Here is a 12,640-nt window from a genome sequence, read left to right on the forward strand (position 1 = left end):
GTAACGGCTAGGAAGTGGTTGGTGGCTATAAATACAACCCCAACCACCTCCATTCAACACACCCAAGCATTCCAACCTTCAACATTCAATACAAGAGCTAGCAATCCATTCCAAGACACATTCAAAGCCTCCATCTCTCCAAGTTTCACAATTGAGTAAAGAGATCATTAGTGATTAGTGACTTGAGAGAGAAAGTGATCCGTGTGTTATTTGTCGCTCTTGTCGCTTGGTTTTTGCAATCGTGCTTTATTTCTTGATTCTTTCTTGCGATCAAAACTCACTTGTAATTGTGGCAAGAGACACCAATCTTGTGGTGGTCCTTGTAGGAACTTTGTGTTCCAAGTGATTGAGAAAAGAAAGCTCACTCGGTCCGAGGGACCGTTTGAGAGAGGGTAAGGGTTGAAAGAGACCCGGCCTTTGTGGCCTCCTCAACGGGGAGTAGGTTTGAGAGAACCGAACCTCGGTAAAACAAATCCGCGTGTCTCACTTCATTATTCGCTTGCGATTTGTTTTGCACCCTCTCTCGCGGACTCTATTATACTTCTAACGCTAACCCGGCTTGTAGTTGTGATTATTTTTAAGAATTTCAGTTTCGCCCTATTCACCCCCCCTCTAGGCGACTTTCAAGCAGCCCCCGAGCCTCTGCACAGGGCGAGAGGGCGATCAGGGACAGACTCGGCTTTTTTACATACGCCCCTGCGTCGTCTTTCCACAAGGAGGAGGGGGGGGGGGGGGGAAAGCGCCATGTTGCCCTTGATGGGCGCCGAACATGGTGTCTCTGGTGAGCTGCAAGCGGGTAATCCGAGTGGACGTTCGTGCCCCGTTCGTTAGGGGTCGGCTAGGGGCCCAGAGGCACGCCCAAAAGTACCCGCGGGTGATCTGCCGGACCTGGTCCCCTGGCGACGGGGTCCGAGGGCTCGATGCCTCCCTCTGATGGGATTTCGTTACAAGATCGTTCCCACTGGTCTCAAAAATTTCCTAGGGTACCTCAGGAGCGCAGCCCGAGCCTTGGTTGTGTATCGAACGTACCCATGGTCATCCCTCGCTCTGTGTCTGAGGCGGCTGTGAACCCTTCGGGGGCCAGCCTTCGAACCCCTGATCAGTAGTGGGCGCGGAGCCCGAGTAGCCTGAGGCGGTCGTTGAACCCTTCCGAGGGGCCGGCCTTCGAACCTCTGACCAGTAGTGGGTGTAGGGCCCACGCGATCTGAGGCGGCTGTCGAACCCTTCCGGGGGGCCAGCCTTCGAACCTCTGATCAGTAGGGAGGCTCGGAGCCTGGTTCCTTCACGGGGAAGGATCCTTTTTGGGGTATCCCCTTTCCCGGTCCCTGTTGCAAGAGAGAGAAAGAGGAAAAAAAGGAAAAGGATACGAAATCGAACGACGCGGCGTACCTTTTTTGACGCGGTCATTATGGCGAAGGCGAAGCGTCGCCCGCTTCTCCTGCCAGAGGCGCCGCCTGTCCTGCCGCGGAGTCAATGCGACGGGGCGAGTGGTTGGCGGGGCGGCCGTTGCGCGTGCGCGAGCCATTCGAGGAACGGAGCACGGGCGTGTTGTCTTCACGCCGTGAGAGAGGGTTCTCTTGCTGCCCCGGGATGGGACGTGAGCTTGGCTGACGATGGGGCCGCTACTCCTGCCCGCCTGTCACCGCCATTACTGTCGGCCCATTTTTGGCCGCATTGACCGTCGTGCCAGGCTGGCGCTGCTGGGTCGCGCGCTGGGTCGCCTCGAGTTGCGGTATTGGTTCCGCAGTCGAGGAGGCGCGATGGTGGTGCAAGTGGCGGTGCAGTTGCATGCACGAAGCATTTGGCGCGCCGGTTGCATGACGCGTGGGCCTGGGCCCCCATGCCGGGCGTGTTGGGAGTCGGAGAAATGCGCCCACTTGGCGCGGTTGCATGCCGCCTGCATGGCTGCCCGCCCTTTCGCCCGCTGGTCTGGGCAAAAGTGGAGGGTTGCCTGTAACCGCTGGGCGGTTGTGCGCACCGCGCACGGCGGTTTGGCTTCTTCTGCTCTGTGCCGGTTTGCATGACGTGTGGGACCCAGCCCCCGCGCTGCAGGGGAGGACCTTGGAGTGTGTTGGAGAAGACTCAGCCCGCGACGGTTGGGGGTGCAAGTAGGGAGAGTCGCCTTTAAAAGGAGGGTGACCCCCTTTGGAAGGCGACCATGTCTTCGCGCTCCCTTATGCATCGTGTCTTTCCACCTTCCAAGCCCCCGAATGGGGGATACCCGCCGTCTTTCCGCCTCATCGTTGGAGGAACGCAACTCCGTGGGAGTTGGTACCTTTCAGCCATCGTTCGGCTTCAAGGATTTTCATCATGCAGCCCGGCTGCACCCCTCCGCCGGCGGTCACCCAAGATGGTGACCTCCAGTTTGATGGTGGGGGAAAGCGAGCCGGGCTGCGGCCTCTGCCCCTCCCTCAGCCTCAAGGATTTTCATCACCAGGGCTGGGGAGGGGAGTGTGCCGAGTTGGGGTCGGCCCCTGCGTGGGCGGTGGCCCGCTCCTTCCCTCAGTGATCAGAGGGAAGGGCGGTCGTCGTCCGTGGCGCCGGCAGCTGCAGCGTGCCTGGCTCTCGGACGCGAGTGGCTTCGGAGCCGCTCCCGGCGCCGGCGTCTGCCACGGCAGCTGGAAGAGGTTCTTCCGCCGTCGAGATAGCCAGGGCCGCCCACGGACCGACCTCCAACTCTACGGCCTTCTGCCCGTCCTTGCCTCACGAGTTTGGGCATGGGCGGGGGCCTCCTGGCAGCAGCATCCGCCCTGAGGTAATCGCTGCCGCTGTTCGGCCCCCCGGAGCAGAAGTCGTCGTCGTCGTCGCTGCTGGAGCGGGCGACGGCGCGCCGTTCGTCGGTCTTCTGTTGCTCCGCAGGCCCCCCCCCATCGAGTGGGGTTGTTCGTACCTGCGGATGTGGAACCGGAGTTTCGTTTGTAATGGCATTTTGAATGCCAGTGTTTTTGTTCATTGTGGCTGTCGAGGCCTGAACATGTATGTAATTTCGGCACGGAGCCGTGTTTTTTCCTCATTTTTGAGCACTAAGACTCGCCTGTTGGTTGTCTGAACTGCTTCACCAAGCGTGAGTCGCCCCGTGTAAAGGTGACGAGTGAGGTATCCGTATCCTGGAGGCGTAGGAGTCCCTCGGCTCGGTCGGCCTTGTTGTCCGAGGCTTCTCTAGCTTAGTTAAAGGAACCCCTCGACCGCTCTTCGATGAGCCGAGGCCAGGGGTAGCGGTGTCAGCATGAACAGAGGCAGAGTTGGCTCGAAAAGAAAACCTGGTTGGCCGGAGCCTGGCCGGGTCGTCCGTTAGCGGGACCGACGCCAGAGTTGACCAGCCGAGACCTCGGGTCGGGCTGGCGTCCTTGGAGGACAACTGGCCGAGGCCCCGGGGTGACCGGCCGAGCCGCCTTCTCGGGCCGGATCCCCGGAGAAGACCCTGGCAGCGATGGCCCGGGCGTGGCGATGACGTCGTCCTTCGGAGTGGAGATCTTCGGACCGCGTCGCCATCCGAGGCTTGGTCGGACCTCGCCGAAGGTGTCGTTGATGCCGAGGGTGCTGCTGCTCCCTTCCAGCGTCAAGACTCGAGCCTGCAGGATTGGATTGTCTTGTAGTGTGTGTTTCCTGCGGCCGCCGAGGCCAAAACACACCCTCGCCGTGTTGTAAAGCTGCGTCTATTTTCCTCCTGTTTCGAGTATCTAGACTTTTTTGTCGGTAACAGAGATGTTTGTGCGAGCGAGAGTTGCTTCTCGCGGAAGGTGATGAGTGAGGTATCCGTATCCCGGAGGCGTAGGAGTCCCTCGGCTCGGTCGGCCTTGCCGCTTACGCGCACTCTTACCCGTCCATGGGGCTCTGTCACCGACGCAGTCGAGAAGGCTCGAAGGATCGCTTCGGCAGAAGAGCTTCCGAACGTGAAGACTTGTTCGGTCCGCGGAATCACTTATCCGAACGTGAGTTACTTATCGCAGAAGGTGATGAGTGAGATATCCGTATCCCGGAGGCGTAGGAGTCCCTCGGCTCGGTCAGCCTTGGCTGCTTACGTGTACTCCATCGTTTTCAGGATCCACTTTCGAAGTAGTCAAAAAGCACGAAAGACATTCTGGCAGAAAAGATCTTTCTTCGAGGAAAATTTCGACGCAGAGGGGGTTCCCCCCCTTTTAGCCCCCGAGGGAGGGTCGGGCTTTGCCGAGGCGAGGCCGACCCTTCCTTGATGACTAAACTTTGCGTGGGTGCGAGGTATATGAACAACTTGAAAACATCTTAAGGGTAGAAGCGACGTAGCTGTTGGATGTTCCAAGCGTTGTTGTAGACCTTGCCTTGACTGTTGGCCAGCTTGTATGTTCCGGGCTTCAGAACTTTGGCGATGACGAACGGCCCCTCCCAGGGGGGCGTGAGCTTGTGCCGCCCTCGGGCGTCTTGTCACAGCCGAAGCACCAGGTCGCCCACCTGGAGGTCTCGGGACCGGACCCCTCGGGCGTGGTAGCGTCGCAGGGACTGCTGGTACCGCGCCGAGTGTAGTAAGGCCTTGTCCTGAGCCTCCTCCAGCTGGTCCAGCGAGTCTTCTCGGCTAGCTTGGTTGCTTTGGTCGCTGTAGGCCCTCGTCCTCGGGGAGCCGTATTCCAGGTCTGTGGGCAAGACGGCCTCGGCCCCGTAGACTAGGAAGAACGGCGTGAAGCCCGTGGCTCGGCTCGGCGTTGTCCTCAGGCTCCAGACCACCGAGGGGAGTTCCTTCATCCATCGCTTGCCGAACTTGTTGAGGTCGTTGTAGATCCGAGGCTTGAGCCCTTGCAGAATCATGCCGTTGACACGCTCTACTTGCCCATTTGACATGGGGTGAGCTATGGCGGCCCAGTCCACCCGGATATGGTGATCCTCGCAGAAGTCCAGGAACTTTCTGCCGGTGAACTGGGTGCCGTTGTCGGTGATAATGGAGTTCGGGACCCCGAAGCGATGGATGATGTTGGTGAAGAACGCCACCGCCTGCTCGGACCTGATGCTGTTCAGGGGTCGGACCTCGATCCACTTGGAGAATCTGTCGATGGCGACCAGCAGGTGCGTGTAGCCCCCGGGTGCCTTCTGCAAGGGGCCGACGAGGTCCAGACCCCACACAGCAAAAGGCCAGGTGACGGGTATCGTCTGCAGAGCCTGAGCGGGCAGGTGGGTCTGCCTTGCGTAGAACTGACACCCTTCGCAGGTGCAGACAACTCTAGTGGCGTCGGCCACCGCCGTCGGCCAGTAGAAGCCTTGTCGGAAAGCATTCCCGACAAGGGCTCGAGGCGCTGCGTGATGGCCGCAAGCCCCCGAGTGTATCTCTCGCAGGAGTTCCTGACCTTCGGCGATGGAGATGCATCGCTGGAGGATGCCAGAGGGGCTACGGTGGTAGAGCTCCTTCTCATCGCCCAGCAAGACGAACGACTTGGCGCGTCGCGCCAACCGCCGAGCCTCAGCTCGGTCGAGGGGTAGCTCTCCTCGGTGGAGATATTGCAGGTACGGGGTCTGCCAGTTTTGATTTGGCGTGACCCCGCTTCGCTCCTCCTCGACGCGCAGTGCCTCACCCTCGGGTGCCGAGGGTGCCTCGGGCTGAACCGAGGGTGGCTCGGGCCGGGCTGAGGGCGCCTCGGGCCGTGCCGAAGATACCTCGGACTGGGCCGAGGGTGCCTCGGGCTCGGGCGTGTCGTCGATCTTGATGGAGGGTTGATGCAGGTCTCGGGAGAAGACGTCCGGGGGAACCGTTGTTTGCCCAGAGCTATTTTAGCCAGCTCGTCCGCAGTCTCGTTGTAGCGCCGGGCGATGTGGTTGAGCTCGAGCCCGTAGAATTTGTCTTCCAGGCGCCGAACCTCATCGCAGTAGGCCTCCATCTTCGGGTCGCGGCAGTGGGAGTTCTTCATGACTTGGTCGATGACGAGCTGCGAGTCACCGCGAGCGTCGAGGCGTCGGACCCCTAGCCCGATGGCGATCCGCAACCCGTTGACCAGAGCCTCATACTCAGCCACATTGTTGGACGCCGAGAAATGGAGGCGTAGCACATAGCGTATGTGCTTCTCGAGGGGCGAGATGAAGAGTAGGCCTGCGCTGGCTCCCGTCTTCATCAACGACCCGTCGAAAAACATGGTCCAGAGCTCCGGTTGGATCGGAGCCGTCGGTAGCTGGGTGTCGACCCATTCGGCCATGAAGTCCGCCAAGACCTGGGACTTGATGGCCTTCCGAGGGGCGAACGAGATTGTCTCGCCCATGATTTCCACCGCCCACTTTGCAATCCTACCCGAGGCCTCTCGGCACTAGATGATCTCCCCCAGGGGGAAGGATGACACCACAGTTACCGGATGAGACTCGAAGTAGTGTCGCAACTTCCGCTGTGTCAGGATCACCACATACAGCAGCTTCTGAACTTGTGGGTAGCGGATCTTGGTTTCAGACAGTACCTCGATGACGAAGTAAACTGGCCTCTGAACGGGCAATGCATGCCCCTCTTCTTGCCTCTCGACCACAATCGCGGCGCTAACCACCTGAGTGGTCACGGCGACGTAGACCAAGAGGGCTTCTCCGGCAGCTGGGGGCACCAAGATAGGCGCCTTTGTGAGGAGCGCCTTCAGGTTCCCGAGGGCTTCCTCGGCCTCAGGGGTCCAAGTGAAGCACTCGGCCTTCCTCAAGAGGCGGTACAGAGGTAGACCTCTTTCGCCGAGGCGTGAGATGAAGCGGCTCAGAGCCGCGAGACATCCCATGACCCTCTGTACGCCTTTCAAGTCTTTGATGGGCCCCATGCTGGTGATGGCTGCGATCTTCTCCGGGTTGGCTTCGATGCCCCGCTCGGAGACGATGAACCCCAAGAGCATGCCTCGGGGCACCCCGAAGACACACTTCTCGGGATTGAGCTTGACGCCTTTCGCCTTGAGACATCGGAATGTCACTTCAAGGTCGGAAAGGAGGTCGGAGGCTTTCCTCGTCTTGAATACGATGTCGTCGACGTAGGCCTCGACCGTGCGGCCAATGTGTTCGCCAAACACATGGTTCATGCACCGTTGGTACGTCGCGCCCGCATTCCTCAAGCCGAACGGCATGGTGACATAGCAGTACATGCCGAAGGGCGTGATGAAAGAAGTCGCGAGCTGGTCAGACTCTTTCATCGTGATTTGATGATACCCTGAGTAGGCATCAAGGAAAGACAGGGTTTCGCACCCAGCAGTGGAATCCACGATTTGATCGATGTGAGGCAGAGGGTAGGGAACCTTCGGACATGCTTTGTTGAGACCAGTGTAGTCTACACACATCCGCCATTTCCCCCCTTTCTTTCTCACAAGCACAGGGTTGGCAAGCCATTCGGGATGGAATACCTCTTTGATGAACCCTGCCGCCATTAGCTTGTGGATCTCCTCGCCTATGGCTCTGCGCTTCTCCTCGTCGAATCGGCGCAGAGGCTGCTTGACGGGTCGGGCTCCGGCTCGGATGTCCAGCGAGTGCTCGGCGACATCCCTCGGTATGCCGGGCATGTCCGAGGGACTTCACGCGAAGACGTCGGCGTTCGCGCGGAGAAAGTCGACGAGCACTGCTTCCTATTTGGGATCGAGCCTGGAGCCGATCCGGATCTGTTTGGAGGCGTCGCCGCTGGGGTCGAGGGGGACGGACTTAACCGTCTCCGCTGGCTCAAAGCTGCCGGCATGACGCTTCACGTCTGGCACCTCCTTCGAGAGGCTCTCCAGGTCGGCGATGAGGGCCTCGGACTCGGCGAGGGCCTCAGCGTACTCCACGCACTCCACGTCGCATTCGAACGCGTGTTTGTACGTGGGGCCGACGGTGATGACCCCGTTGGGGCCCGACATCTTGAGCTTCAGGTAGGTGTAGTTGGGGACGGCCATGAACTTCACGTAGCACGGTCTTCCCAGCACCGCGTGGTAGGTTCCTCGGAACCCGACCACCTCGAACGTCAGGGTCTCCCTTCGGAAGTTGGAGGGTGTTCCGAAGCAGACGGGAAGGTCGAGTTGTCCGAGGGGCTGGACGCGCTTCCCGGGAATGATCCCATGGAAGGGCGCAGCGCCTGCTCGGATGGAGGACAGATCGACACGCAGGAGCCCGAGGGTCTCGGCGTAGATGATGTTGAGGCTGCTGCCTCCGTCCATGAGGACCTTGGTGAGCCTGACATCGCCGATGACGGGGTCGACGACGAGCGGGTATTTCCCCGGGCTCGGCACATGGTCGGGGTGATCGGCTCGGTCGAAGGTGATGGGCTTGTCGGACCAGTCTAGATAGACTGGCGCCGCCACCCTCACCGAGCAGACCTCCCGACGTTCTTGCTTGCGGTGCCGAGCCGAGGCATTCGCCGCTTGCCCACCATAGATCATGAAGCAGTCGCGGACCTCGGGGAACTCTCCTGCCTGGTGATCTTCCTTCTTATCGTCGTCGCGGGCCCTGCCACCCTCCGCGGGTGGCCCGACCCTGTGGAAGTGGCGCCAAAGCATGACGCACTCCTCAAGGGTGTGCTTGACGGGCCCCTGGCGATAGGGGCACGGCTCCTTGAGCATCTTGTCAAAGAGGTTGTCACCTCCTGGGGGTTTCCGAGGGTTCTTGTACTCGGCGGCGGCGACAAGGTCCGCGTCGGCGGCGTCGCGTTTCGCTTGCGACTTCTTCTTGCCCTTCTTCTTGGCGCCGCGCTGAGTTGACGCCTCGGGGGTATCCTCCGATGGGCGGCCCTGGGGCTGCTTGTCCTTTCGGAAGATAGCCTCGACCGCCTCCTGGCCGGAGGCGAACTTGGTGGCGATGTCCATCAGCTCGCTCGCCCTGGTGGGGGTCTTGCGACCCAGCTTGCTCACCAGGTCGCGGCAGGTGGTGCCGGCGAGGAACGCGCCGATGACATCCGAGTCGGTGATGTTGGGCAGCTCGGTGCGCTGCTTCGAGAATCGCCGGATGTAGTCCCGGAGAGACTCTCCCGACTGCTGCCGGCAGCTTCGGAGGTCCCAAGAATTCCCGGGGCGCACGTACGTGCCCTGGAAATTGCCGGCGAAAGCTTGGACTAGGTCGTCCCAGTTGGAGATCTGCCCCAGAGGCAGGTGCTCCAACCAGGCGCAAGCGGTGTCGGAGAGGAACAGGGGGAGGTTGCGGATGATGAGGTTGTCATCGTCCGTTCCACCCAGTTGGCAGGCCAGACGGTAGTCCGCGAGCCACAGTTCCGGTCTCGTTTCCCTCGAGTACTTTGTGATAGTAGTCGGGGGTCGGAACCGGGTCGGGAACGGCGCCCGTCGGATGGCCCGGCTGAAGGCCTGCGGACCGGGTGGTTCGGGCGAGGGACTCCGATCCTCCCCGCTGTCGTAGCGTCCCCCACGCCTGGGGTGGTAGCCTCGGCGCACCCTCTCGTCGAGGTGGGCCCGACGGTCGCGGTGATGGTGCTCGTTGTCGAGGCGACCCGGGGCCACAGGCGCGGTGTTGCGCGTACGCCCGGTGTAGACCGAGGCTTCCCGCATGAACCGGGAAGTCACGACATGAGGTTCCGAGGGGTACCCTTGCCTTCGGGAGGCAGAGCTCTCGGCCCGTCGGACTGCGGCGCCTTCCAGGAGATTCTTGAGCTCTCCCTGGATTCGCCGCCCCTCGGCGGTTGATGGCTCCGGCATCGCGCGGAGAAGCATCGCTGCTGCAGCCAGGTTCTGGCCGACCCCACTAGATGCGGGTGGTGGCCTGACCCTGACGTCGTCGGCGACGCGGTGCTGGAAGCCCTGGGGTAGATGACGTATTTCTCCGGCCAGAGGCTGGCCCGCCCATGCCTGCCCGACGTCCCGGCGGATCGGCTCAAGCGCTCCTGCTCCCTCGTCGAGCCTGGCCTGCACCCCGCGGATTTGCTCGAGCTGTGGGTCATGGCCCCCCGCCTGAACGGGAACCACAGCTAGCTCCCGTGGGATGTCAACGCGAGGCGCTGGCCTAGGGAGATCGCCGTCCTCCGGCATGCCGAGATGGTTGCCTTCGGAGGGACCCCTAGATCGACGTGGAAGCATTCGCGACTCGGGCCGCAGTCCTCGTCGCCGAGGCTACGGCTACCGTCGGAACAGTCGGAGAGGCAGTAGTCACATGCGGTCATGAAGTCCCGCATGGCACTGGGGTTGCCAAGTCTAGAGAAATCCCAACAGAAGCTGGGCTCGTCGTCTTCCTCGGACCCGGAGGGCCCGTAGGTCGAGACATCCGTCAGCCGGTCCCAAGGTGACCGCATACGAAACCCCAGAGGGTTTGGACTCGCCTCTACGAGAGCGCCCGCCAAAGCGAAGTCGCTAGGCGGGTTGAGGCTGAATCCAAATGACGTGGGATGGGAATCGGTCGGTACCTCTTGGTCGACGAGCGGCGATAAAGTCACGTCGGGGACTGACTGCACCGTCGTCTCAGGTACGAGGGTGACGTCCAGCAAGCTTTTCGCGAGCGTGCTGGCGTCGTCCGCTTGCTCGGGATTGGCGTGTCGCGGGGAGACGGCGCTCGTCTTCGTCTCAAGCACGAAGTCGATACCCGGTGCGCCCCCCGTTGGGGTGCCGGCGCTGTCGACTCGCTCGACAGCCGATGAGGCGCTGCCTCCTGCTTGGCCTTGGTTGCCCTGCCTTCCCCTCCGTCGGCGGGGAAGAGGGCGGGATGAGCTCGAAGGTTGTTCTTCCACCACGCGGGGAAGACGTCGTCGATTCTGCCGCCGGCGGGCGGGCTGTCGGCCGCCATTGTCGTTGTTGCGCGGCGGTGGAAGGAGTATCATGTCGTAGCTGCTGTCGAGGGACATGAACTCAAGACTCCCAAAACGGAGCACCGTCCCGGGTTGGAGAGGTTGCTGGAGACTGCCCATCTGGAGCTTGACGGGAAGCTGTTCGTCAACACGCAGCAGGCTCCTACCTGGCACGCCAACTGTCGGCGTTCCGAGACCGGGGGGTCCCTGAGCCGACGAGTGAATGTCGTCGCGTGCCCCAGCCCAGATGGGTCGAGCGCGAGGGCGAGCGCGAAGGGGGGAAAGCGAGGCGGCCGGAGACCAGCGTGAGAGAGGTGGGAATCCCGCGGCCTTCGTGTTCGTCCCGCGCCCAGGTCGGGTGCGCTTGCAGTAGGGGGTTACAAGCGTCCACGCGGGAGAGGGAGCGAGCGCCTGTCTCGTCCTCGTCCCCGCGCGGCCAACCCTCTCTAAGAGGGCCCTGGTCTTTCCTTTTATAGGCGTAAGGAGAGGATCCAGGTGTACAATGGGGGGTGTAGCAGAGTGCTACGTGTCTAGCGGAGGAGAGCTAGCGCCCTAAGTACATGCCGTTGTGGCAGCCAGAGAGATTTTGGCACCCAGCTGGTGTGATGTCGTGGCCGTCGGAGGAGCGATGGAGCCTGGCGGAGGGACAGCTGTCGGAGCGGTTGAGTCCTTGCTGACGTCCTCTTGCTTCCGTAAGGGGGCTGAGAGCCGCCGTCGTCACAGAGTATGCGGGGCGCCATCATTGCCTATCTGGCGGAGCGAGCCAGATGGGACGCCGGTCTTGTTCCCTGCGGCCCGAGTCAGCTCGGGGTAGGGTGATGATGGCGCCTCCTGTTGACGTGGCTGGTCTGCGCCCTAGGTTGGGCGATGTGGAAGCTCCTCCGAAGCCGAGGTCGAGTCTGTCTTCCGTGGTCGAGGTCGCGTCCGAGCCCCTGGGTCGGGCGAGGCGAAGTTCGTCGTCTTCTAGGGCTGAGCCCAAGTCCGAGCTCTGGGTCGGGCGGAGCGGAGTTCGTCGTCTTCTGGGGCTGAGCTCGAGTCCGAGCCCTGGGTCGGGCGGAGCGGAGTTCGCCGTCTTCCGGGACTTAGCCCAAGTCCGAGCCCTGGGTCGGGCGGAGCGGAGTTCGTCGTCTTCTGGGGCTGAGCCCAAGTCCGAGCCCTGGGTCGGGCGGAGCGGAGTTCGTCGTCTTCTGGGGTTGAGCCCAAATCCGAGCCCTGGGTCGGGCGGAGCGGAGTTCGCCGTCTTCCGGGACTTAGCCCGAGTCCGAGCCCTGGGTCGGGCGAAGCGGAGCTTCCTATGGTGCCTTCGGCAGGGCCTGACTGCCTGTCAGTCTCACTCTGTCAAGTGGCACCGCAGTCGGAGTGGCGCAGGCGGCGCTGTCCTTCTGTCAGGTCGGTCAGTGGAGCGGCGAAGTGACGGCGGTCACTTCGGCTCGGCCGGCTGGGGGGCGCGCGTCAGGATAAAGGTGTCAGGCCACCTTTGCATTAAATGCTCCTGCGATTTGGTCGGTCGGTGTGGCGATTTGGTCAGGGTTGCTTCTTGGCGAAGGCAGGGCCTTGGGCGAGCCGAAAATATGTTCGCCGCTGGAGGGGGGCCTCGGGCGAGACGGAAATCCTCCGGGGTCGGCTGCCCTTGTCCGAGGCTAGGCTCGGGCGAGGCGTGATCGAGTCCCTCGAATGGACTGATCCCTGACTTAATCGCACCCATCAGGCCTTTGCAGCTTTATGCTGATGGGGGTTACCAGCTGAGAATTAGGAGCCTTGAGGGTACCCCTAATTATGGTCCCTGACAAATGGTTTACGTTCGATTACTGGCGGTAACAAATTTGAATATGCTGGTATCAATTTTTAATGTGGTATCTGATTACAGTTGGACTAAAACGAACATGATTTAACATTATCAGTTACTCATTGCGTTATAAATATGTGAATCAAACAACACCTATAATTGACTGTATTGTACCATCAGATCTGTGATGTGTT

This window comes from Zea mays, chromosome 1 (genome assembly GCF_902167145.1).
Source record: "Zea mays cultivar B73 chromosome 1, Zm-B73-REFERENCE-NAM-5.0, whole genome shotgun sequence".
Classification (NCBI taxonomy): Eukaryota; Viridiplantae; Streptophyta; class Magnoliopsida; order Poales; family Poaceae; genus Zea; species Zea mays.